Below are 23,949 nucleotides of genomic sequence, written 5' to 3' on the forward strand. Positions count from 1 at the left end.
TTTTTATTACAGTTCCTCCCTATGCCAGTTTTTTTTTTTTTTATGCAGCCTCACAGTAATGGTGACATCCATGAGAAAACCCGCCGCAGACTCTGTGTGCTTTAGTAGGCAAAATTATTTTAAGAGCTATCTTCACTGATCTGAAATCATCTAAATCGAGTAAGGTAACTTATGTCTTCTCGAAATAATATCGTGAAAAGGTAGCCTTTGTAATCGTAAAGTTGCTCACAGTACGAGAGGACTGTGAGAGCAAACTACGCACTGCAAGAATAATGTATGTAAACACACACACACACGCACACCATAATTACTCATGTAATGAACCCACCTTTTTTTCAGAATATCTATATATATATATATATATATATATATATATATATATATATATATATATATATATGCTGTATTTGCTCGTGTAATGAACCCACCTATTTTTCGGAAAACTTGACATCAATTTAGGGGGAAGGGTTTATTACACGGGAGAAAAAAAGTCACACGAGTTATAACCGCGAAAAGTCCGCTTGCCAGATTTGCATGTTTGGGCTCATGAAATGCGTGACAAACCTTTTTCTGTAGCTCAAAGCTCTTCCCGTTCCCTCCCGTAACAAAAGCGCACGGATCGACGCCGAAGTGTCGTTTAGGCGCTCGGTTTCAATGCTCCAGGCTACGCTGTTTGTAACCAGCCGCGTATCTAGCGTACCGGCCGAGCGCGCCCTGCACAGCAGGTATCCCAACTAAGTGCACAACAACAAACCTCACAACAAAAATGCAACGTCGGATGGCAACACACAAATGCTGCCGTAGATGTTGCAGGTAATGGGCCATTAGCGAGGAGGGTGCGGTTGCGCCTTGCATCGCCTCCGAGATAGCAATGTTTTACCTAAGTACACCATCAACATATTTCTTTAGGTTTAATACAACACATACTTAAGCTATTAATAATAGTTTCAAGGGAACTACACTCCTACCACAGCGATCGCACTTTTTGTCAAACATGCAGTTAGTATGAGGTAACCATTAGCGACGTGTTGTGTGTTGCGCAATTAATGCGGCTGATGCAAAGCGCAGAGCGAGTTCCCGACCCGTCAACTAACGAAGCTGATCGGTTCCGCGAAGGCGAACGCGGGAGACCTGCGCACGGGAAATAAAGGAGACTCCTTCGTTCACACGGTTCACGAGCGGAGCCGTCAAGGTCGCCCCTGTTTGGGACTAGAAGGGGAAGGCTTACGCGAAAGAGCGTCTGGCAAGAAGCAGGCCAGACGCCCCCACCTGAGTTTAAGTCATAGTTGGCTTGCAAGTGTGTTGAGAATGCCGCTGGGACGCGACCACTGGGCTGATCATGATTGTGGCAGGGAGACGAGCTTAGTCTCCCCTGCTATACGTCATTACCGACTTTTGTAGAATGTCGGGGCGCCTCGCTGTCGCAAGCACACCTGGTAAGCGCACAGAGCCCAACGGTGTACTCCCTGCTCTTAAGGAGGCTTCTACGAAGGAACATTTAATGAAAGAACTGACGGGGCTCGAGCGTGAGAATGGCTACCGATGGAGGTCGGCCTGGTATGAGGGAGATTGTGCCACGCGGACAATCTAACTCCTCTCATGTTGTATTTCATAACCTGATATCTACCAATGCAGTGCCTGTTATGATAGTGTTGCCGCGGTAGGTTGTGGCGATGCAAGCCCACACGTGCGATTGGCTTTTGTCAAGACCTTTTTGTTCAACCGAGGGTTGAAAAGAGGATGTTTGAATGTGAAATAAAGAGCGGAGGTTCGGGCTTGGACTCAGGCAGACGCCTGAGGCTGCAAATAAAGTGTCTCTTCACCGGACTACGGCTCTTCCTTCGCGCTGCCACCGTCCACTCGAGTCATCGAGGGAACCCATTCAGAACCTCAAACATCTTCCTTCCTTAGCTAGTGTAGAAGCTAGTCGAGGAAGAGGAAATTGACTGGCACAGTCGACGTGGTGTGGAGAGCCCACAGCGAGGAAGGTGCTGAAGTCCGGGAAGCTGACAAGACGCTCATCGCTTTTGGGACCTGCTGTTGCGCTTCGAGAAGCAGCATCAATACATTCGCTGCTTTTAGCACCTGCTGGTTCACGGCGAGAAGCGGCATTAGAATTCAGCATGAGCCTGCTGGTCAAGGTTGGAGCCAGGAGTTAGGCAGCGTAAGAGAGCTGTGCGTCGGTAAACGAGAGTCGAGCAGCAGGGACAGTCGGCGCGGCTGACTTCAGAGAATGACAAGGGTGGTCCAGTGGAGCACCCGGAGCATAAAAAAATTTGTCGCTACTAGCATTGGTGACTAGACAGACGCAGTTACAACTAACGTGGTCATCAGGCAACACATCACTGCAAGGTGAGGCCTGCTTTGTGGACTCTCGAGGCCCCGAATTTTTTTTTAGTGAATGCACTTGCGTTCAGGCACACTGTGGGAGATGGCAGACTCAGATAGAGATGCGATAGAAGGAGACAATGTTAGTGAATCATATCGCACCCGCGAGTTGCAGCTCGAGATAGAAGTGTTGAAGCTCAAGCTTGAGCTAGAGAAGATGAGGTAGCCGCATGCTTCATCAAAGAATCCGGACAACCGGAACCAGCAGAGCGATATCAGACAGTATGCGAAAGAGCTCATCAAGGCAGTCCTAGCACCAACGCCCGCTTATGAGCCTATGATTTCCGCTTGGTTGAAACATATGGACGCTCTTTTTGCGGCATTGAGCATACCAGAGGAAAGTCAGGGCACGATTATATTACCATTCTTGAGTGGAAAGATGTGTACAGTCGTTGCCAATCAATCAGGGGCTGGGGTAATGCCGTAAGCAGATGAAAAATCAAGAGTGCTCAAGGAGCTTCGGATAACTCCAATCAAGTATAGCCGAATGTTTCTGGAAATAAAGAGAGAGGCAGGTGAACCTTGGAGCCAAGTGAAGGCGCGCCTGGAGACTATGTTCACGTACTACCTTCGAAGTAGAGAGGTAATGCAGTTAGAAAGTCTTCAGGAATTACTGATAGCCGACAGGCTTAAGCAGCTAATGCCGATTGATGTCTGCTCATTGGTCATTCAGCAGGAAATAAAGGGCTGGTTGAAGCCCAAGGATATTGCCGAGTTAGTTACCAATTTCGAAGAGAGCGACAACAACAGCGACAGGCAGGGAGTTGAGCAATGGAGTTACCATGGTACTGTAGCAATGAATCAAAGTTGCCGGGCGCAAGCCAAGCACTTCGCTAGTGCAAATTTCACACCTAATTAGGAGCGTGTTTTCGCTGCGGAAAACAGGGCCACTTTCAAAAAGATTGCGAGTTCTCACGTGAAACTGCTGCTAATACAGCCGAAGTTTTGTGCGTGGCTTTCCAGAATGAACGATCAATTGAGAGCCGAGCCACACCGTTGCGACACTCAGACGTTATGGAAAACTCGCTGATGAGGGACCCGCAGATTTTTCCTGGGAAACAAGCCCTGTTTCACGCTAATTGATTAGGGTGCGGATATAACGGTGATACGGGAGAATGACGTATCCACTGAGACTTTGCGTGAGAGCAGTGATAGCTGACTGAGTAAGTCTAACTGACGCTTTTGGGCAAGGTGTTACCGCGCGTCTAGTGTGGGTACCTCTTGGACTTGCAGCCTCGCCAGGAAGCGTTGCTGAGCCGGTGAAATTGCGATGCGCAGTGACCGTTAAGTTTACTACGAGTGTGTTGGTGTTGCTTACTCCGGCAGATTACGAATGTCTTCGTCGTCCCTGGCAAAAGCCAATGAGTCATCTCAAGGAGGGTAATGCCAGGGAGATCAGCTGTTTAGTTCAGGGCATTAGACCAGCGAGGTATTCATCAATGAGGGAGCCAGAGCATGTGTCTCAAGGTTCTAGCTCTAGCGCTAATGCTGTGCAGCACACAGTGGAGAAACAGGACGGCCGAGCAAAGGAGCCTCAAACGACTAAGTCCACGTAATGTGTAGAGCAGGCGCAGTTGAGAAGTTACGACTCTGCTGCGGAATGTACTAGTGTGGACAGTGTGTGGCTTGATCTATTCGATGTAAATCCTCTCGATGGAAAGAAGGAATGCGATGAGCCACTTGCCGGTGTGCAGTGTGCGGTGCCAGGTGAAAAGGGGGTCACACGTCAAGGTAACTTGTAGGGAGCAGTTTGACGGGAAGCAGTCACGGCAGTCAGTGGTGCCAGAGTCGTGCCGAGATGAATTGTTAGCGCACGACAGCCCTTGTGGTGGTAACTACTCAGAAAAGAAAACGAGAAAGCTCGTTAAAAGGCAGCTGCGTTAGGGTTCGGCGGTCGAATGAAAGGGTTCTACGTCTTGCGTATTCCCTGTTCAAAAGAAAAAGTCGTCAGGTTAGGACCATCGTTTGTGCAACTCAAGGGTGAAGTTGAGGCAAAAGCTCTTAAGAGAATTAAACTACAGAATTTTTGAAGGTATTGTTGTTCTGGGTGTTTTTTTTTAATTTTGAAACAGTTCTTTTATGTAATCGCCGTGGAGAGAAGTGATTGTAGTTACTAGTTTTGTGTTTTCTTTTTTTAGTGTTAAGGTATGGCGTGTTACCGAAGAGTGGTGACATTTTGAAAGGCTTTCAGTGAAAAGTCAGTTATTTGTCGGCAAGGGCGCTTCGAGAGTGTCGAACATGCTGCCAAACCTTGAGGCACAGGTAGCGTTTGGTTAAGTGAGAGACCTTTGCCTTGTTTTCCGGGTTGACGGCGACCAAACTCAGTAAAGCTTTTTGTTTGGCCACGGATGCATCACAGACGGCAATCGGAGATAGCCGCTTCCAAAGGATGGGTGAATGTGACCGATTGGTCGCAGTTTTTAGTAAGAGGCTGAGTCAGCCGCAACGGGAGGCATCCACAGTTGAATGGGTGGCGAATGTGAAAAAAAAATGTTCGTATTGAAGGCGTGCTGACAAGGCTGCTTGTGCTCTTTCGTGTCTCGGATGATCACTGGGTTGCGCGATTGTAACTTTTTGTGGCAAGATGACATTTTGTCTGTTTGATATGGGCGAGTTTTTTTTTCGTTGTTGTCTTTATTGTTGTTATGTAGCCACTGAAGTAGTTTCTGTGAATTCAATGACTGTGCCGAAACTTGCATCGCACGTTTAAGTGTTATGCACGATGATAAGTGAGTTGGAAGAGACTAATAGTTGCGGCGTGATGTGAAAATATTTTGTTCCTTTTACTATGCATTTTTTGTTGTTAAAATACTAGCTTGCGTCTAAGTGGTAGAACTGCTTTTAGGTGCATTAGATGTGTTATGTAGGAATAGTTTTGTAGATGAAATAAGGTAGCGTTTGTGAAGTGAGTTCGTTATAATTTTTCTTTCTTGGTGCGATCCATTGAGACTAAGATATACCTATTGCGCTCGGTTCGTCGCTCTCTTTGAGTGTGTTATGCGGGGCCTGGAGGGCGCATGGAGTGGGTCTGATGTGTTGGGACAATTAACGTGTGGTGTGGTAAATTTATAAGACAATACAGTCGCCGACCAATTTTCCGGAATCCAAAAATTCGGACTTGTTGGATATTCCGGACTTCATAAATGCACCGTCAGGGATCCCATAGAGCTAATGCATTGTTTCGACCGATTTTTCGGGCGAATTTGCCCCTGAAAGTTCGATTTTTCGGACTAAATCGCTCGTTTTGTGCCACGCTTCAAGCCATTGTGAACGCCGCCATGTTGGATTTTCCGTCGGCTTGGCTAAGCTTGGTCTTCAGATGCCTTTCATGCCTCCGAGATTGGAATGCGCACGCCATATTTTAAGTTTCGGAGGCCGTGTTTGCTTTTTAAAAGACGCGGTGATGGATGCCGTTTTTTCGTCTTCGGTCAGCACTATCGTCATCACATCGCACGAGGAGGAGGCGAAAGAAGGAGTCTTTTATTGTCGTTGCAGCCTTTTTCAGTCGCCATTCTGCAAGTGTTGTGTCGCGTAGCGTCGCGACGTTGTGTGCTTCGCAGCGGCTATCTGCGGCATCGAATTTTGTGTTCTCGGTGCCATGGCTCCGCCATCTGTGTCATCGCGGGAGCCAGGTGGTGTGAAGAAGCGTGGGAAGTATACGACCCTGACGATGGAGAAGAAAGCTGCCATATTCAAGCTAATAGAGAGTGGACGTTCGCAGCTAGATGTCGCCGGATGACGGTCGACGACCGCCCGCAGCCGTCGGTGGCGGAGATCGCCAACGCGGTGACAATTTAGGTCGAGCGTTTACGGCGACGATGTCACCTTGGCGCAAATACGGGCAAACCAAATTGCCTCCAAGCGTAGTTTGAGGCAAGGCAGCATCAAGGACTTTTTTAAACCTGCCTGATGCAATAAACTTCAGATTTTTGGCGAAAACGAATTTTTCGGACTGTTCGATTTTTCGTACTTTTTTTCGGTCCCCGCCAGGTCCGAAAAATCGGTCGGCGACTGTAGCCGCAGGCCTATGCACGGTGCGTGTGCCCTGTTTCAAGCTAATGCGAAATGACTGGCGCTGTGGACTTCATTCTGAGTGCGTTGTTCATTGTCGTGTATTACGAGAGTGCTTTCTACCGGAGGACCATTTGAGCATTATGTATATGTGTCGCTGTGTCTATTTCGCAGAAGGACCCAAAAGTTCTCCGGTTAATATTTGATATTAAAGTGAAAATCGGTTCATGCATGTGCGCGCACCGAGAGTGAGTTTATTTTGAGCGTTTTTTTGTTTGTTTTTTTTTTGTATCGCATTTCTGGACATCAAGTATCCAGTAACACTCTTGAGGGAGGAGGAATTAGTATGAGGTAACCATTAGCGACGTGTTGTGTGTAGCGCAATTAATGCGGCTGATGCAAAGCGCAGAGCGAGTTCCCGACCCGTCAACTAACGAAGCTGATCGGTTCCGCGAAGGCGAACGCGGGAGACCTGCGCATGGGAAATAAAGGAGACTCCTTTGTTCACACGGTTCACGAGCAGAGCCGTCAAGGTCGCCCCTGTTTGGGACTAGAAGGGGAAGGCTTACTCGGAAGAGCGTTTGGCAAGAAGTAGGCCAGGCGCCCCCACCTGAGTTTAAGTCATAGTTGGCTTGCACGTGTGTTGAGAATGCCACGGCGACGCGACCACTGGGCTGATCATGATTGTGGCAGGGAGACGAGCTTAGTCTCCCCCGCTATACGTCATTACCGAGTGTTGTTAGGATGGCGGGGTGCCTCGCTGTCGCATACACACCTGGTAAGTGCACAGAGCCCAACGGTGTACTCACTGCTCTTAAGAAGGCTTCTACGAAGCAACATTTAATGAGAGAGCTGACGGGGCTCGAGCGTGAGAATGGCTACCGATGGAGGTCGGCCTGGTATGAGAGAAATTGTGCCACGGGGAGAACCTATCCCCTCTCGTGTTGTACTTCATAACCTGATATCTACCAATGCAGTGCCTGTTATGAAAGTGTTGTCGCGATTGGTTGTGGCGATGCTAGCCCACACGTGCGATTGGCTTGTGTCGAGACTCTCTTGTTCAACCGAGGGTTGAAAAGAGGATGTTTGAATGTGAAATAAAGAGCGGATGTTCGGGCTTGGACTCGGGCAGATGCCTGAGGCTGCAATAAAGAGTCTCTTCACCGGACTACGGCTCTTCTTTCGCACTGCTACCGTGCACTCGAGTCATCGAGGGGACCCTTTCCGAACCGCAAACATCTTCCCTCCTTAGCTAGTGTAAAAGCTAGTCAAGGAGGAGGAAATTAACTCATGCCTAATCTAGTGCATAATCTAGTGCTGCTAATCAATCTGCCATTAGCAATCAGAATGAAATAGCATGACAAAGCAGGTGTACAAGTGGGTACATTTGATAGATGTTGTGAATGTAAAGACAAACAGCCCAGTGTGCTTGCCATAATTAGTACCTACATCGCACACCAGCTGTCATATGTCACAAAAGAGGAAAATACTCTTGCATCCCGCCCCCCTCGCAAAATGGTCACACTGCGAAACTTAGTATTGTAAGTTGTTTGTGATATCCAAATGATGGTGGTTACAGAGATAGCACAGAATTTCAACTATATTATAATAAAGAACGGAGACAGTCAAAACTGTTATCCGAGACCAGGTAGGAGCGTAGGCCTAGCTAGCGAAATTAGCGACAGTCCGGGCCGAGCGTCTCGTGCTTAGCACTGACAATGTGTTTGCCGAGATTTGAATGATCCACTACATTCATCATGCTTAGCACTGACAATGTGTTTGCCGAGATTTGCATGACCCACTACATTAATCATTACTTATTTCCCCCTCGCTGAAGATGGTGCCAAGTAAGTGTTCTAAGGTAGTCGTGAGGACAAGTGGTTCGTGATATGGTTTGAGGCGATCCACATGTACGATTTCGCGGCCTCGGCGACGCAGGTCCACAGTTGCTGTGAGGGGTTCGATGAGGTAGTTAACAGCGGAAGTTTGTTCTATGACGCGATAAGGTCCATGGTACCTGCTGACAAACTTTGTAGAGGTACCAGGAGCAGCACTGGGGGGCACCCACAGCCAAACAAGAGAGTTGGGCGAAAATTGGTAGTTGGACCGTCCATCGTCGTGACGAAATTTCTGTAGCCCTTGTTCTTGTGTTGTAAGGGTGCGAGCTAATTGCCGACATTCTTCCGCATACCGCGTGGCTTCGGAAACTGGTGTGCCTTCGGATGAGTCGGGTCGGTAGGGGAGAATGGTGTCAATTGGAGATGATGGTTCTCGACCATAAAGTAAAAAAATGGAGAAAAGCCTGTCGTCGCTTGAGGTGCCGTGTTGTAAGCGTACGTTACGTAAGGAAGGATAAGATCCCAGTTGGTGTGGTCGGAGGCGACATACATAGAAAGCATGTCGCCAAGAGTACGGTTGAAACGCTCGGTCAAGCCATTTGTTTGTGGGCGATATGCGGTAGTACAGCGGTGAATCACATGGCATTCTGCAAGAAGTTCTCGAATAACAACCACGAGAAAGACGCAGAACAAAATGTTGCAGCAGGAAAGACGCAACGTCACGTGCCGTCGCGGCTGGTAGTGTGGCCGTTTCTGCATATCTCGTGAGATGGTCGATCGCTACAATAATCCAGCGATTCCCAGCTGATGTATATGGTAGAGGACCATAAAGGTCTATTCCAACCCGGTCGAATGGTCGCACTGGGCACGGTAACGGCTGCATTGGTGCAGTAGGACGGCTAGGATCGTGCTTGCAACGTTGGCACTCTGTGCAAGATCGAATGTACTTTTGAACGAATGTGTACATGCCGCGCCAATAAAACCGAAAACGTAGCCTGGCGTAGGTTTTAAACAAACCAGCGTGCGCACACTGCAGATCGGCATGGAAAGCAGCACATATGCTGGCGCGGAGATGCCTGAGTATGACGAGTAGCCATTTGCGGCCGTCAGGGTGGTAGTTGCGGCGATAAAGTATTCCATCACGGATGGCGAAGTGAGAGGCTAGTCGGTGTAGCGCTCGAGATGGCGGGTGGGCAAGCGTTTCAGATAGGTAATCCATCAGAGACGCAATCCACAGATGTTTGCGCTGCTCCGCAGCCATGTTGATGGGTCCTGATAGCGGAAGGAAGTTGTCTTGGATGGAGACACTCGCAATATCAGTAGAAACAGGCGAACGCGAAAGAGCGTTGGCATCGGCGTGCTTCTGGCCTGAGCGATAAATGACGCGGATGTCGTACTCTTGGAGCCATAAAGCCCATCGTGCCAAGCGTCCTGAGGAATCTTTGAGGGAGGATAACCAGCAGAGCGCGTGGTGGTCGGTAACAACATCGAAAGGGCGGCCGTACAGATAAGGCCGAAATTTTGTAATAGCCCAGATAATCGCTAGGCATTCTTTTTCAGTTACCGAATAATTTGCTTCTGTTCTTCTAAGAGTGCGGCTCGCGTACGCAACAACATATTCTTGGTAACCAGGCTTTCGTTGGGCGAGTACAGCGCCAAGACCGACACCACTAGCATCTGTGTGGATTTCTGTGGTTGCGCTTGAATCAAAATGACGCAGTATGGGAGGTGTTGTAAGCAGTTCACGGAGCTTCGCAAAGGCACTGTCGCAAGCTGGAGACCACGCAGATAGATTGCGGTCTCCCTGAAGTAGGTCTGTCAGAGGCGCCATGATCGAGGCGAAATCCCGGACGAAGCGGCGGAAGTATGAACAATTGATTGATTTGTGGGGTTTAACGTCCCAAAACCACCATATGATTATGAGAGACGCCGTAGTGGAGGGCTCCGGAAATTTCGACCACCTGGGGTTCTTTAACGTGCACCCAAATCTGAGTACAAGGGCCTACAACATTTCCGCCTCCATCGGAAATGCAGCCGCCACAGCCGGGATTTGATCCCGCGACCTGCGGGTCAGCAGCCGAGTACCTTAGCCTCTAGACCACCGTGGCGGGGCGTATATATATATATATATATATATATATATATATATATATATATATATATATATATATATATATATATATATATATATATATATATATATATATATATATATATATATAAACAAATAAGATAGTGCAAGAGTGGCAAGTCTCTAAGCCTACCTAGTGAAGTGCATGTACATGCAGTGAATCTAGAGGTTGGCTCACTGAAAGGCAAGATGGATGAAGTAACTTCTACTCTTGCAATAGCCATGGCGGCATTGCAGTCCCAAAGCTCTGTCATGCAGTAAATTCGCACAGGTATTTTTTACTAACACAATAGCTATCAAGCAGAAAACCTGTGCAAAAGAGAGATGTGGTAATGCTTCCCCATACATTTCATGATAACCTGCAGCAGTGCTTGATTTGGACACATTGCCCCAAGCCAAGCCAGCACATTACATGAGCACAGCTTGTAAGAAATGACGTCTTTTGTTGGCTGTATACACATGATCTGCTTTCTGCTCAACCCCTTTAATTCTTTCAGTGACCTAATCAAGACGACAAGTTCAATCTTGACTGCTTTCTTCGGAAGTGCTGAGCGTTTAGTGGCCCTGCCATCCCTCTCTGCTTAGCTTCCAGCGCTTTCGTACGGACGAGAGAAGAGACAATGCAATTACAGCATGCGACAAATCTTTGCAACTCCACACGCACTGGACGAATTCTTAACATTTTTGCCACGTTAAATTCCTGAGTCAATAATCTCTTCCAGCTAATTCATTCCATGGTTACTTGAAAAAGTGTTTCAAAGCCCCTTCAAGAAGCGCTCCAACATCGCTGCCAAAACCAATTCTGGCAAAAGCAAAGCTGTCAGCAGCCAGGACATGCAGCAGTGGCCAGAAATCTCCGTTAAGTTTTCTCCCTTGGAGATCTTCAATGCCTGGCGAGATGTGAACACGGACACAGTGGTCAATGCCTCCGCAAGGCAGGCTTCGAGACGGCGGAACTTGCCGAAACCGGTGAAGAGGACGATGATGAGCGTATAGATGACACATTTGGCGAGTTGTCTCGCTTCCTGGCAGCACTTCCACACGAAGTGTCTGCGGACGACTTCGTGGAAGCGGACTACAATATTCGGACCGTTGCGAGCCTCGCTCACAAAGACATAGTAGCGGCAGTCGCAGAAACCCAGGATGCCCAGGCCGACAGCTCATGTGACGAAGAAAATCGTCCTGACAAGGCACTGGCTACACGCGCGTACTTCGCCACTGAAGTGGCGGCAGCATTCGTCGTTGTATCGGCCACATGGAGAGAATCGGGCTGTCGCAACTGAACAGCCTTTATAAGATCGAGACTAGCATCTTCAATATTTCAAAAACAAAGAAGAAGGCCAAGATGAGCGATTTTTTTCACGCAAATAAATCGTTCTGTTGCGGTGTCAGTGCGGAATTAGTTGTCAGTCTTGAATGCGTCTATTGTAGGTGATGATCCGCTACAGCTTTCGGGGCCTCCATTTTTTACAGCGAAAGCTGTTAGGAGATCACTTTTCGGGTCACGCGCAGTTTTGCATGTTGTCCGCCGCCGCCAGTGTCCGTAACCACATCGTGCGAAATTAGAAAAAAAAAAAAAAAAAATCTGGCACCAATGACACAGTGGGGCTTGAACCCAGGTCCGGTGGGTGCCAGCCTAATATTCTACCACTGAGTTACGCCGATGCTTGTAACTTGTTGTCAAACTTGCCTTAGGCAGGCATTACCTAGCACCAATGGCACAGTGGCGCTCGAACCCGGGTCCACTGGGTGCCAGCCCAGTATTCTGCCACTGAGCAACAACCGGTGCTTCTGACTTGTTGTCAAACTTGCCTTAGGCAGGCTTGATGTCGGAAAAGCAATCGCGTAATTAATACGACTTATAAAGCGTTTTAAAACAGCGATAGAACAACCAGTCGTTGCACAATGCGATTAGCATAACAACTGGGCCGTCCAATGCTCCAACCTATCACAAAAGCTTGTTCTTGTTCACATATTAACTGCGGCGCATACCGACTTCAGCCATGATTCCTCATCACCGTCAGGTACTGCATGGACAATTGGCACAAAATTCCTTGCAAGTGTTAAGAGGATACCATGCTTCTTAGAAGAATGACGAAAAACAGCAAAGTGAATGCTGGCCTACAATCCAAAATTTTATTATTAATGCCCTAGTTGGTACCAAGCAAGTGCGCTTGCAGTAGTTACCTAATGAGTATTTTGAAAAGGCTCTGAAAGCTGCTCTTCTAGCTTTCGCTGTGACTGTGCTGTGCCTACCGCGCAGGCCTGGCGTTTTTTAATAACATTTTTCACATATTGAACTGATTCGCGATCCCCATCGAGTTCGATATATCGATGTACGACTGTATATGCAAGCATGCTTGAGGGTGAAAAATTATATGCACCAGTGAATAGTACCACTTTAAACAATAAAATGTGAAACAATACAAAAATGAGACCGCATGCACATTACGAGCTGCTTTTGGCAAAGCAATTTGCATGTAGCTGGCTATCTGGCATCATTTAGGTTCTGCAAAGCACCACAAGACAGACAAATGTTTTGTAAGGTGACTGTGGTGAAATGCATAGATGCTACAAAGACGAGGACGATGAAGAGGGTACAGAAACACGCATGCATGCGCCAAGCTTCAAGACTCTCCTCTCACAGTAGGTGCTCCGCTGCAAGTGCCGCGTGTGGAGAAAAACGCCAGGCTTGTGTGGAAGACGCAGCACAGTCACAGCGAAAGCAAGAAGAGTGGCCTTTCGGAGCCTTTTCAAAACACTCATTGGGTAACTACTGCAAGCACACTTGCTTGATACCGACTAGGTCATTATTAATAAATTTATTTGGGCAGTAGACCAGCATTTGCTATGCTATTTTTCGTCATTCTTCAGAGAAGCGTGATATCCACTAAACAGATGCAAGGAATTTTGCGCCAATTGTTCATGCAGTGGCTGACGACAATCAGGTATTATGGCTGAAGTGGGTATGCGCCACAGTTAATATGTGAACAAGAACAAGTATTTGAGGTGGGTTGGAGCATTAGACGACCCACTGGATACGCTATTCGCATTGTCCAACGACTGGTTCTTTTTTCGCTGTTTTGAAATGCTTTATAAGTTGTATTAACGTGATTGCTTTCATGACATCAAGCCTAGGAAGCAAGTTTGACAACAAGTCACAAGTACCGGTCTAGCTCAGTGGTAGAATACTGAACTGGCACTCCGCGGACCCGGGTTCGCGTCCCACTGTGTCATTGGTGCTAGGTTTTTTTTTTTTTTTTTTTCTTCTAATTTCGCGTGGTGTTGTTACGGACACCGGCGGTGGCGGCGGACAAATGCGCGTGATGCGAATTGTGATCTCATAACAGCTTTCGCTGAAAAAAAAAAGAAAGAGGAAGAAGAGGACACATTGGCCGATCAGAGAGAGCCAGAAGCTGGAGAGAAGAAGACGCATTGGCCCCGGGTCGACGTCAACGCCCGAATAACTCCCTACACGGCACGTCTTCTGCTCCAGGACCCAGCAGACGCAGCATCTGCGACAACCCGTCTGGCCTCTACGCAGCAATGACTCTACGCAGCAAAATCCTCTACGAAGCAATGACCCTCACATCAAGGCCCATAATGTGAGTGCGACGTTTCTTGAACAGTTTCTGAAGATGCTTCTCGTATTCCTTGTATTGCTGTGCTTTCGTATTTGTCTCGTGTGTGCTCTTTTTTGTTTGAATATACCTATGTTTGTGTGCCGTGCCAGTTGCATCCACTTTCTTGCAGTCCTAACCAGAGTCTCTCGCACGACTCTTAAAGTCTGCTCTCCGAACCTAATTTCATAACAGTGACTAATCATGGCGATGAAAACACGTGTAAGGATGGCAGTAGAAGACAACAACTGTATGAGTGTACAGAAGAATCTCGATGATACGAATCTCGTGGGGTTAAAAAAAATATTTGTAATAGCCGAAATTCGTATCATCGTAACACATGCAAAACTAGCTAAATTAACACTGAGTCGGAGGCAAACTCATTTTCGGCACACGAAAAAGATTTTATTTTTTTTTTTTTTTTTGAGAAAACATCTCCAATGTCTTTCGGCTTTTTTTTTTTTTTTTGTCAAGTCACTCAGCAGACGTTTCTGAAATCCGTAAAAACGCGTGCACGTGTCGTCACTCATTTCTTCAGCAGCCATAGAACGCCTCAGGACGTCGAGCGCATGCAGAGTTTCAGCTGCCGGTGGTGGTCCTTTGCCGTCGCACTCGTCTATTTCCTCGTCATCGTTGCTGGAATCGGCAACCTCACACGTGGCCTCGCTGACATTATCTTCCACCGTGCGCGCACCACAAGTGGCAAGATTGTCATCTGCCGTGCAAAAGTCGCCAGCCGAACACCCGGCATCAAGGCATTCCCAACCCTCTATGAGCTCCTCCGACTCTGAAAGGGCCTCTGGCACCTCTTCGGGAATCCTAAAAAAGCCGCATTTACCAAAGCAGTTTGCAATGGTAGTTGGCGTTACTCTATCCTAAGCCATTGAGATAAAATGGATGGCGTCCGGAAGGCTTATTCACAGGCCACCTTCGTCTTTTCTGTCGATTTTGGCAAGGAGGCGGCGCACAAGAAGGCTCTTGAAATGATGCTTTTATATAAGTTTTTTATAATCCCAGCGTCAAGCGGTTGCAAGTGCGTCGTGTTTGCGGGCAAAAAAACCAGCTTAACGTTTTGAAGAGTCACTTGCTTGATGATATGTGGGGTTTAACGTCCCAAAACCACTATATGATTATGAGAGACGCCGTAGTGGAGGGCTCCGGAAATTTCGACCACCTGGGGTTCTAACGTGCACCCAAATCTGAGCGCACGGGCCTACAACATTTCCGTCTCCTTCGCAAATGCAGCCGCCGCAGCCGGGATTCAATCCCGCGACCTGCGGGTCAGCAGCCGAGTACATTAGCCACTAGACCACCGCGGCGGGGTAAGAGTCACTTGCTTCAGGTGGGCGGCGCACTGGTCAAGAATCAGAGCAATCTTCCGATTCTTGCAAGCCATTCTTCTGTCAAGGAAAGACAGAAATTCTTCGAAGAGGGCCGTCATCATCCACGCTTTTTTGTTTGCGCGATAGACGCATGGCAAATGGCTCTCGCGCTTGAAACACCGAGGCTTCTGAAATTTACCAACTATGGTCAACTTGAGTTTTTCCGACCCGTCGGCGTTACAGCAAAGAAAAACCGTTATTCTTTCTTTGCTTCTTTTGCCTCCTTGGCACGCTTCACCTTTTAAGCAAAGGCTCTTCTCGGGTTGAAGATTAAAAAAAACAGGCATGCCTCAACTGCATTGAAAACATCACGAGGCTCATAGCCCGAGATAAGAGACTCCAGCTTCGCGAGCCAGTCGCTAATAACGGCCTCGTCAGCCTTCTTGGCTTCCCTGCAGACACTTTTGTACACGAGACTGTGTCTCGTCTTGAAACGGTGCAGCCACCCACCTGAGGCCTGGAATCCATCTATGTGCAGAGCAAGTGCGATCTCGTCAGCTTTTTCACGGAAAACTTTGCCGTCAATGTTCATACCGGCTGCAGTAACCCCTTGAACCAGATCAATAAAGCTTCTTTAAGTTTCACACGTTGGGCTGTTTTCGCTTGCTTCGCGTTGACGCTGAACAAAAGCACATTTTTCATTATTGCGTCCCGCTGCCCAACAATTGTGCTCAATGTCGACGAAGTGAGGCCTAGCTCCTTAGCCAACTCCGTGCGTTTTCTTTTCAGATCCTCATCGACCTTTCGAAGAATGTCTAGTTTCTCCTTAAAGAAGAGAGCCTTCCGCTTGCGAGACATGGCTTGCTGCAACTCCGCAAAAAGGCACAACCAAGAAAATATGTGTGCTCGACTGGGCAAGACAGTGTCGACAGCCTCTGTACAACAGTAACCACGTGTCCGCACCAGAGAGCATAGAGTTTCCTAATATACACTAGAGGGAACTCTGGTGCTAGTGTTTATGGGAGCTGCAACGCACGGCGCTTCAGCGAGCATGGGAATGATGAGTAGTATACACATTTGTCTAATATTCGAACTTCTGGCTTGCTTTTGGCTCCGTGTGGATTCGTGTGGCTTGGAGCTGTTTTCTTACGAAACAAGTATTAGCAAATGTTCAGCGGTTGAGCTTCACCATTTTACTTTTTTAGACTTACTTTCCAAATCAGCTCAGGAAGTTCAAAAGGGTTCTTTCTTTCTTTCCAAACAAAACCAAAACTCAGCAATAAACGAAGCCGCAAGTACGATTCGCCTCCCGCAAGTACGAAGACTAGGCAAATGTGTGAGCTACCCATCATTTCCATGGTCGCTGAACGACCGCAGCGCCACAGTGCCCTCTAGTTAATTTTAGGAAACTCTATGCCAGAGAGTACCAACCACCAAGCAAAACAAAAATTGGATTGGATTTGTGTGGATGGATGGATGCTATGAGCGTCCCCTTTATAACGGGGTGGTGACAAGTATGCCACCAGGCTCGACAAAAAAAAAAAAAAAAAAAAACTTTTTTTCTTTTTTTATGTTGGCCTAATGCCTCTACTTCGATAAATTCTATCTTAATGGAAAAAAAGGTAAATTTTCAGCTTAAGTTCTCTGCCATTTACGGCACACTGTCCATATTTTATTTTTCCAATATTTATTTTTGTCCTTTCTCTCTAATTTTCTGCCACCAATACTCTAACCGTCTCTTACTTATTTCAATCGCGGGTGTGTTCAGCTTTCCATTGTTGTCCCTAAAACACAAGGCTTCCTGTAGGCTCGTGCCCAAACGTACACCTGGGTGGATATCTCCACATTCAATCAGAACATGCTCCGCCGTTTCCTTATCTTTCCCGCAGCATGTGCATTGTTCTTCTTTTTTACTGAATCTTGCTTTATAACTACGCGTTCTAAGGCAACCCGATCTCGCTTCAAACAGTAAAGCGCTTCCCCTTGAATTATCGTAAAATGCCTCCCTCCTTATTTCATTTTTGCCCTTTCGGTAGTTACTCAAAGCCGGTTTTTTCTCCATAGCTGCCATCCAGTAAATCCTCTCCGCCTCCCTGACTTTTCCCTTAACGCTCTTTGTTGACATATGGCTTACACTACCAGCCGTATATTTACTAGTGAGTCTTCTAGTTCTTTTTCTCCACTGTGTGTCCACGCTCTTCCTATACAAATAACGGAACACCTTCTCTGCCCATCTACTCTCCTTCATATTTCTTAGCCTTTCTTCGAACCTTATTTTGCTCTGCGCTTCCCTCGCCTCAAAACCTGCCCACCCCATATCGCCCTTTACAGCCTCGTTTGTCGTCTTCCCGTGAGCACCCAACGCGAGGCGTCCCACAGTCCTTTGATTTACATCCATTCCCGATTGCACCTCTGCCCTCATGCACACCACTGAGTTCCCAAAAGTAAGCCCTGGAACCATTACACCCTTCCACAGACCTCGAAGCACCTCATACCTATTGTATCCCCACAACGCTCTGTGCTTCATTATTGCCGCATTCCTCTTTCCTTTTGCTGCCGAGGCTTTTTCCTGTACCTCCATGTATCTATCACTCTCATTTACCCATACTCCAAAATACTTGTATTCACTTACCCTCGGTATTTCTTGGCCTTGTATGGACACCGTCTGATCACAGGGATCATTGAATACCATCAATCCACACTTCGTTACACTGAATCCTAGTCCAAGAGCTTCACCTTCCCTTCCGCATATATTCGCCAGCTGCTGTATATCATCTCGACTGTCCGCAAATAAGACGATATCGTCCGCATAAAATAAACCTGGAAGCTTCTGCTCAATCATCATGCCGCCCTGTTTGTGTGACAGATTAAAACCAATGTTGCTACCTTCTAGCGCTTTTTCCATACTCACCATGTACAGCATGAATAACAGCGGGGACAAAGGACATCCCTGTCTCAGCCCCCTGCTAACCTCAACGTTCTCTTTGCTACGCATTCCTTCCCACTCTATGCAAACTGTATTTTCTCGGTATATCTCCCTCAAAAGCTGTATACAGTCGTCGCCCATGCCCATTCCTTTCAATATATCCCACAAAATTTCCTGATTAACATTGTCGTATGCCCCAGTGATGTCTAGAAAAGCCACGTACAAGGGCCTATTCTCTATTTTAGATATTTCTATACACTGAGTGAGAACAAACAGGTTATCGTCTAACCGCCTGTCGACTCGAAATCCGTTCTGAAGTTCTCCCAAAATATCGTTATGTTCGGCCCATGTTTCTATTTTCATTTTTACTGCTTGCATCGCCAACCTGTATAGTACCGATGTAATGGTTAGTGGTCTATACGAGCGAATCTTGTCCTTTTCTCCCTTGCCTTTATAGATTAAGTTCATTCTACTTTGTCGCCAACTGTCCGGTATTTGTCCGTCCTTTAAGCTTTTTTCTACTGCTTTTAACAATGCTTCTTTAGTGTTATGTCCTAGTTCGTTAATGAGGCTAACGGGAATCCCATCTAAACCCGCGGCAGTGCGCTTTGGAATTTTTCCTTCGGCCTTTTTCCAGTTGAAATTTCCAGCGCTGGCAACAGTGTCTCCACTGTTGCCAGCGCCATATAGAGCCTTCAAGAGAAACTAAAAGGCGCACTCCGGCATCCGAGATCGCGCAGATCTTGGAGCCTGTCGCCCGCCGCTCGCAGGCGGCGCTCACAACGTGCCAAATCGGCAGCGCAGCACGCATTTCAGCGCGTGTGTGCATGCTGCTTGCTTCCGCGGCAGTCGGTGAGGTGGCGTTTATTCGTATCAAACGATTTGGGTAAAAAATCAGTTCATAACAACCGTACTCTAGCACATAGTAAATTAACGGGCCTCGGCCAGGATCATAAAAAAATTAGTATCACCCCGAATTTCGTATCAGCCGACATCCTATCATCGAGATTCTACTATAATCATATGGTGACTAATTTTCAGTAATCCTATACAGCAAAGGAATGTTACGTCCTGTTTTATTAAACCTAGCGCAATCCTGACGACGGTAGCACGAAGTCACACACCATTTATACAATTCAACCCGTCCTGAGGAATGGACAGGGGAATGGGATCGGAGGCCAAAAGTGGTGTAGTATAGCACAGCATCTTAATATGGTACACTGCCAGAAAGGAAACTAGCATGATCATTCTTTTTTAAAGAAGCACTGACACAAGGTGCTTGTTTGCACTAGTTGGTATTCCATTGAACTGTTAAATAGCACCGACTTCAAGAATGAGGGACAAAGACGACAGGCTTGAGAGCACTTGTGTGTCGTCTTCTTTGTCTCTCGTTCCTGAAGTTTATGCTACGTAGCAGTTCACTGACACAAAACTTTTGCACCTTGTCATTTTTTGTTGCAATAGGTAGCTTACGACCAACTTATCACAGCTGAAAACCTTGTTTCTGTGACCGTTACTGCATTTACTCGCATAATCCTCGCACTTTTTTTGGCGGAAAACCAATGCAAAGTTTGGGGGGGGGGGGGGGGGGTGAGAATTATGCGGAGAAAACTTTCCACGAAAACGTACAGAGCAAAAAAGAAAACGAAGCGGCCGCAAATCGGGATTCTCACACCAGCGATTAACAGCAAGCTTTGAGAAGTACTAATTAAAACTTACCTCAACAACAAAAGCACAGGTTCAACATAAGGCAAGATTTATTTGAGACACAAAAAGTACAAGCAAATAGTCGAGAATTAGAATACCATACGCAAAGCTTGTGGGCGTCTTGAACATCTCAGACTCATTTCCATCACATCTTGTGTAGGAAAATTGATGGAGCACGTCATCCAAACAAGACTGACTAGGTTCATGAAAGATGAAAACCTGTACTATGATACTATGATATGCTTCAGATCCCACCTATCGACGTGCGATATTATGCTACAGCTAAAGGAGGAGATAGTAGACAAAAAGACTGTTGACACCAAAGTAATTGTGGGTCTGGACGTCTCCAAGGCGTTTGACAATGTCAAACATGAAGCCTTACTTAAGAACCTAAGTGCACTAAACGTAGGCGTCAAGACATACAACCACGTGAGGGGCTTTTTCTCAAATCATACAGCCACTATCAGCATGGGAGGGCAGTTGCTCGAAAACATTAAATTGGGGAATGAATGGATGCCACAAGGGTCTGTACTCTCTCCAACTCTTTTTAATATAGAGATGATTGGACTTCCTGAGAAGTTGGAAGGAATTGAAAATCTGCATCATACAATATACACAGACGATGTGACGCTGTGGATAAACAGGGGTAGTGACAGACATATTGAAAGCACACTTCAGGCAGCTATAGATACTATCGAACAATATCTCGAACCACTAGGGTTAAAATGCTCGGCAGAAAAATCAGAGGCTCTTTTTCTACCATCGCAAAAAAGGAAAACAAACAATCCCCTCGGAAGGGTTTGTGACATCGCTTTGCGAGTGAATGGTAATGCTATTCCAACCGTAGACAGTATTGGAATTCTAGGGATGCGCATACAAGCAAATCGAAAAAACACTGAAACTATTCAGAGACTCGAAGCTAGTGCGAACCAGACGTGCCGCCTGCTTAAGCGCATTCCTAACAAGAATGCGGGCATGAAGGAAGCCAATCTTTTAAGATTAGTTCAAGCTTTCGTAATAAGCCGTGTACTATACGTTGCCCCTTATCTTAAATTAAGTAGAGCAGAAAAAGATAAAATTGAAGCCATTATAAGGAAAGGCATCAAGACTGCTTTAGGGCTTCCCCCGAACACCTCTATAGTTAAACTTCTTGGGCCGGGTGTCTCGAACACTTTAGATGAGCTAATAGAAGCCGCCATGATGTCACAGCACCAAAGACTTCTGAGAAGTAGAACCGGGAGGAAAATCATGCAGCGCTTGGGGTTCGAGCCCACGGAGTGTTCCAGGCAGACCGCTAGCATACCTAAATCAACTAGGGCAAGACTGAAAATTATACCGCTGCCGAAAAAAATGCATCCGGTGTTTCATGAAGGCAGACGCAAAGCTAGAGCTGTAGCCCTGCAGGCGAAACTTGAAGGTCGATCTGGCGTGCTTTACACGGACACTTGCAGAATACGAAAGAAAGGGAGCATACACAGTGGTAGTGGTTCGCGAGAGCGGGGACCTGGTCTTGTGCTGCACTTCTAAGAACACAACCACCACAGAGGCAGAAGAACTTGCGATTGCTTTGGCAATAGCTCAAAAAGGCACACGAGTGATTGTTAGCGACTCTAAGTCAGCCATTAAAAACTACGATATGGGCAGGATCTCTGCTACAGCCACCCAAATTCTAAGACAAGGACCAGTACCCGCAGAGCTAAACTCACTAGTATGGTCCCTAGCCCATCAAGGTCTGAAGGGGAATGAGAAGGCGCACGCGATCGTCCGAGGGCTAACTTTCCGGTCGATCGACGCTGACCCGCTGCCTTCGCGAGCAGCCCCTCTCCACAAGAGACGAACTACGAACGATTCAGGAAATCACCGCACACTATAAATTCCACCGTAAGATTTATCCAGAGGCAGCTAAACAGCTAAGCAAAAAGGAGGAAATTATGTGGCGAAAATTGCAAACCGGGGTGTTTCTAAACCCTCACCTGTACAGTAAATGGCACCCGTAGTGTTCAACTCCAGATGTGCACACTGCAACAGCACTGCAGGTTTAGTGCACATGGTATGGACCTGCCCATACTACAATGATCCAAGTAGAAACGTAGAATCCTGGGAAGCCTTATTACACAGCCGTGACGCTGAAGAACAGCGTCAAGACATCGGTCTCGCCCTGACCGCCGCCGAGTCCCAAGGGATTCTAGCCAATGGCTAGGGGGATGATTGGGGGCAGAGGCCGAAGCCCCCTCCCCCGTCATTAAAGACGGGTGCAAATAAACATTATTTCTCTCTCTCTCTCTCTCTTGTGGGCGTTCGGGCGTAGCGGTAGTGTTCGTCACTCAACAGGAGCCCTCAAAAGATAAGCGTAGGACGTCAGTATTGGGCTGATGGCTATTTAATAGAATAGTCCGCAGTTTCCTTCTGAAGAAATAAAGTTTACCATCAATCCCAGTTTTAGGCACATGGCAGGCCCAACACGTCTTGATGGCTTTCAGCTGCTGTCACGAGTAGCGAACACAAAACCCGTAGACTCCAAAGGGCCTACCGGCGGCCCTGTTTTTGTTGTTTAGTGCATGGTCTATCACTTTCAACTTGAAAGCAGCCGTGTAGCTTCACTATCACCCCATAACGTGACAAGATTACCGACACTACATACAGAACACGCTGCAATGCGCACTTGCCATTTTGGCTTGGATTGGATTGAATCTGTGAGCAATAATAGTACGCTTAATGCTTAAGAGATGGCGCCAGATGACACGCGCTATCATCGTCAGTGGCTGGAATGAGCAGACATCATTGCGGCAGTTTTCGGGGGTGCGATAATTACTCGAGGAAAAAAAGAAATCGTATTTTTGTTGGGTGATGTGGGGGGTGCGAGAATTATGCGAGTGCGAGGATTACGCAAGTAAATAAGGTATTTATTAAGAGACGTTTCTAGAGCACCCAGTCACAGTTTCAGTTCCTAAGAGCACTGAGCCAGGCAGGTGCAGTTCTGGAGGCAAGGTCAACACAATTGGCTCCGTGACCGCACAAAACTGTGACGTGGGCACCGCGCGGAACGGCATGTGTGAGCTGGTGCTCCACAGAAAGGCAGCACACACTAAGCAGTAGGCACGGAGGAAGAAATTGCAGGTAGCGCAAGTAGAAGGCACATGCCAGCAACCAGCCAACACAGACTTGTGACGTAGGTTTGTTTACATTGCCGCTGCGTTGATGTCAGCATTGCTAGGGGCTACACATCTCGCTCAGTCACGTTGCATGCACTTCAAAATTGATTTTAAATGTTCGACACTACATTCGCTTTTGATATTTCACAGATGTTGCATATATCTCACCATAAATCTATCTTCCTGATGATCTCGCCTTTGAAATTTTGTATCAGTGCTCCTTTAATATGTATGTGTGTTTTAATACATATAATTTCTCACATACTATCATATGCACGGGATTAATGGTAAGCTGCCAGCCCGTAATAAGATCACATTCTACGTGAAACCAACCGGGAGAAAAACAGTGTTCCACACTCCCCATCATGGCTGAGTGACGCTGAGTGACGCTCTCACGTTTTAATGGACATATGTACCCCATAAAGTGAAAGGGGGGTACAGCCACTGCGGTAGCTTGGTAGGTAGAGCATTCGACGCGTTATTAACGGTTCACACGTTACGTTCCTGCCTATGACAAGTTATGTCTGCTTTTCTTTCTACACATTCACATTAAGTTTACTACTAATAACATTCCCTACACTTTTCCTGGCAGTGTTGTCTGTTAGTTATCAATAATATTGTCTCATATAAACCAAGCATTTCAAAATAAGGGCCTATAAGATCGCAAGTATCCAAACGTAATGACAGCAGAAGTCGATCAACAAAGAAAAGGAACTGCCAGGAGGATAACTTTCCCATTCCACGAAGAGAAATTATATTTGTCACTGTCCTTCCTGATCATAAAGATGAGGGTGTGCCACAGCTTTATTTTAAAAGCTCGATAACAATAAATTCAGGTACATTTTTATTTTAAA

The 23,949-nt window shown here is 46.9% G+C and overlaps 1 protein-coding gene across 2 annotated transcripts in view; it reads right to left on the bottom strand.

Annotated features, from left to right (window-relative positions):
- LOC119187710 (cell division cycle and apoptosis regulator protein 1) overlaps positions 1–23,949 on the bottom strand; it is a 274,460-nt gene that overhangs the window by 89,572 nt on the left and 160,939 nt on the right. The gene's annotated exons all lie outside the window — the stretch shown is intronic.

The sequence above is a fragment of the Rhipicephalus microplus genome, chromosome X, assembly GCF_043290135.1.
Source record: "Rhipicephalus microplus isolate Deutch F79 chromosome X, USDA_Rmic, whole genome shotgun sequence".
In the NCBI taxonomy this organism is placed as follows: domain Eukaryota; kingdom Metazoa; phylum Arthropoda; class Arachnida; order Ixodida; family Ixodidae; genus Rhipicephalus; species Rhipicephalus microplus.